We start from the raw sequence: 3,989 nt of genomic DNA on the forward strand, positions 1-3,989 counted from the left end.
GAGGGGAGGGGAGGGGAGGGGAGGGGAGGGAAAAGATAGTCAAATTTTAAAAATTAATGAGGACTAATTTTATTATGGTCTCTTACAAAAAAAAAATCTGTGCTTATGTAGTATCTATTTTCTTACTGAAAATGTATATGGCTGTGTTTGTTTTTACTTTTTTAAAAAAAAGATTTATTTATTTTATATATTTTAATTTTATTGATTGATTGGTTGATCAAATGTGGGGATCAGAGGATAAATTGCTAGAGTCAGTTCTCTCCTTCTACCGAGTGGGTTTCAGGGATCCATGTTAGATCACCGGGCTTCACAGCGAGCACTTTTATACCGTGAGCACTCTGCCTCTCAGCACACCCTTCAGTGTGGCGTTGTTGTTGTTGTTGTTCTTTCTCTTACCTCTTGTGCCTTTCCACCCCACCATCCACCCGGATTATTATGGGAGACCCTACCCTCACCTACCGAAGTGCAATACTGTCAGGGGTTGCGTGTAGTTGGCTCCAGGAGGTAACTGAGCTACCAGCAGCCCTCCCAGCTTCCCTTGAATCTGCGGATAAAACACACGCACACAGTTTGTTCCCTTACGATCTGCCTTCTTGGCACAATTGCTGGGCGTTACTATCTCCCACCTGGAAAGCTGTGCCCTTACCAATTTATTATCTTCGTCTCTCCACCTGCCCTAAACTTAGCGGCTAGTCCCACCTAGCCCCTGTCAAACATCCGTGGCCACCTGCCTGTAGTAGTGGCCAAAGACCCCAGCTCCGCCCAAGATTTCACATGGATATTATGTTCTTCTCCCTCTAAAACATGGCAGAAACTCCTCTCTCCTTCCTTGTGCCTGCCTTTTTTCTCCGGGGACCCAGAAGTCCCGCCTGTACTTTCCACCCAGCAATTGACTCCTGGCTTTCTCTACTGACAAATTGAGAACCAATTGGGAAGCAGGGTGTTGGCATCAGAATAGCCCCCTTCAGTCAGGTGTGGAGGTGTACTTGGAAGCTGAGAATGACCTTGAGCTCCTGATCCTACTATCTCTACCTCTTGAATTCTAGAATAACAAGGTCGAACCATCATGCCTGGTTTTGTATTGTGGAACCAAGGCTTCCACGCATGTAGGCAAGCATCCAGCCCAGCTCTGTGTTTTCAGAAGTTCATATGTGACCACTGGGGTCTGTGTCTGACGAAGACATGAACTGGCTATTCACAGGTCCCGTAAACACTGTCACACCACAGACCTTGCTGTGCTTGCCAACACTAAACCTACTGATATTACTTACACTAAAATCTTTAGAGTGTTTCCCATCCTCTCTTTCAGTGCTGGAACTTGAACCCAGAACTTGTGCAATTAAGGCAAGTACTCTTCTGATGAGCTACAATCTCATCTCTAAAAATGTTTTCTATTCTAATTTTAACTTAGAGATGAAATGATTTTTGAGACACTTAAGGGGGGAAGGGTTTATTTTGGCTTACAGTTTGAAGGTACAGTTTTGCCTGTTGCCAGAGCACAGTCACGTGCTCACATCTGAGCAGATCAGGAAGCAAAGATGGGAAATGCCAGTCCTCCGTTGACTTTTGTGGTGCTTTGAATGAGAGAAGTCTAGTCTCCGGCAATTGAATGTTTGGTCCCCAGTTGGAAGTGCTGTCTGCGGGAATGGGGGGTGGGGAAGAGGGTTAGGGAGGTCTTGTGGAAGGAAGCATGTCACTGAAGGCAGGCTTTGAGAGTTTAAAGAGTATAGCCATTGCTAGTTCTCTCTCCATTTTGTGCTTGAGTCAAGAAGTGAGTCCAAATAAACTCTCTCTTCTATAAATTGCATTGGTCATGGTGTTTTATCATGGCAACAGGAAAGTGACGAATCCAACTGTCTTTGTTTTCTCTTTCTGCTCAGCCCACATGATGGCAATGCCCCATGTTCAGGGAAGTTCCTCTTGGCTCTAGCTAGACCTCCCTGGGAACACCATCAGACACATTCCTACAAGTGTGTCCTCTAGGTGACTCAAAAATCCAGCTGCACTGACAGTAAGGACTGATAAGCTGAGCCACGCCACACAGGTTACATCCAGAGCCTGCATATGGAAGAGATGGTAGTCTACCTTTCTCCCTTCCCTCCCACCCTCTCTTTCTCACCCGTACTTCTTTAAATATCTCCCTCTCGCCTCTACTCATGGTTCCCCTTCTATCTCCATGCCTTATTTGTGTGCATATGTATATATCTGTATTTAGACATATTAGATATACATGTGTTAGAAAAACATGCATTTATCTTCTGAGTGTTGGCTTAGATTTTTCAAACCCTGCTGTATTGGCTAGTTTTGTGTCAACTTGACACAGCTGGAGTTATCAAAGTGAAAGGAGCTTCAGTTGGGGAAATGCCTCCACAAGATCCAGCTGCAAGGCATTTTCCCAATTAGTGATCAAGGGGGAAGGTCCCTGTCTTAGTCAGGGTTTCTATTCCTGCACAAACATTATGACCAAGAAACAGTTGGGGAGGAAAGGGTTTATTCAGCTTACATTTCCACATTGCTGTTCATCACTGAAGAAGTCAGGACTGGAATTCAAGCAGGTCAAGAAGCAGGAGCTGATGCAGAGGCCATGGAGGGATGTTCCTTACTGGCTTGCTTCCCCTGGCTTGCTCAGCCTGCTCTCTTATAGAATCCAAGACTACCAGCCCAGGGATGGTCCCACCCACAGGGGGCCTCTCCCCCTTGATCACTAATTGAGAAAATGCCCCACAGTTGGATCTCATGGGGGCATTTCCCCAACTGAAGCTTCTTTCTCTGTGATAACTCCAGCTGTGTCAAGTTGACACAAAACTAGCCAGTACAATTGACCCCTTGTCAACTGGACACACAAACACATCACTAATAAGCCTCAACCCTTAGTTATTATTCATTCCCGAGATCTAAATAATTTTAAAAGTCCCACAGTCTTTACATATTAAAGGTTTAATTCCTTTAAAATATCCAGTATCTTTTTAAATACAAAGTACTTTAAAATTCAAAGTCTCTTAATTGTGGGATTCATTAAAAAACTTCTTTCAAGAGGGAAAAATATCAGGGCACAGTCACAATCAAAAGCAAAAATCAAGCTCCAACTGTCCAATGTCTGGGATCCAACTCATGATCTTCTGGGTTCCTCCAAGAGCTTGGGTCACTTCTCCAGCTCTGCCCTTTGTAGCACACAGGTTGTCTTCTAGGCTCCAGCCGCCTGTATTCCACTGCTGCTGCTGTTCTTGGGGGTCATCTCATGGTACTGGCATCTCCAAAATGCTACTGTCTTCCACTGTAACTTGGCCTTAACAATAGCCTCTCATAGGCTCTCTTCATGGTGCTAAGCCTCAAATCCTTTGCATGACTCCTTCAGTCCTGGGCCATCAGTTGCAACTGAGGCTGCACCTTCACCAATGACCTTCCATGGCCTCTCACAGTGCTTCCATGGCTTCAGCTGCTCTGCATGACCCCTTCATGCCTTCAAAACCAGTACCACCTGGGTAACTCTTACACATCACCAAGTCCAGCCACAGCATAAGGTACAACCTTGGCTATCTCTGGAACACATCTTCTGTGCTCTCAGAAAACACTTCCCAGAAGATGTCACCTCAATGATGCCGATCTCTTCTCAATTACCGCTAATTTCTTAGCTCCAGCTAACCAGCATCAATAGTCCCAGTAGGGAAAAGTTTTCACTTTAGTGGTTCTGGTATCTCGTTAATCACAGCGGATTCTTCAGCCCTAGCTAACCAGAACCACAGAATCTTCACAATCCAAAATACGATGGCCCTGAAAAGAGTTTTTAATTTTTCCTCTGAAATTATACAAGCCAGGCCTCCATCTTCTGCACTGTTCTCAACATTATCTTCCAAGCTCCTACACAACATCTCACAGAGCTCTTAACACGGAATGGATCTTCTGGCCCAAAGTTCCAAAGTCCTTCCACAGTTCTCCCCAAAACATGGTCAGGTTGTCACAGGAATACCCCACTATGCTGGTACCAATTT

The sequence above is a fragment of the Mus pahari genome, chromosome 15, assembly GCF_900095145.1.
Source record: "Mus pahari chromosome 15, PAHARI_EIJ_v1.1, whole genome shotgun sequence".
Lineage (NCBI taxonomy): Eukaryota > Metazoa > Chordata > Mammalia > Rodentia > Muridae > Mus > Mus pahari.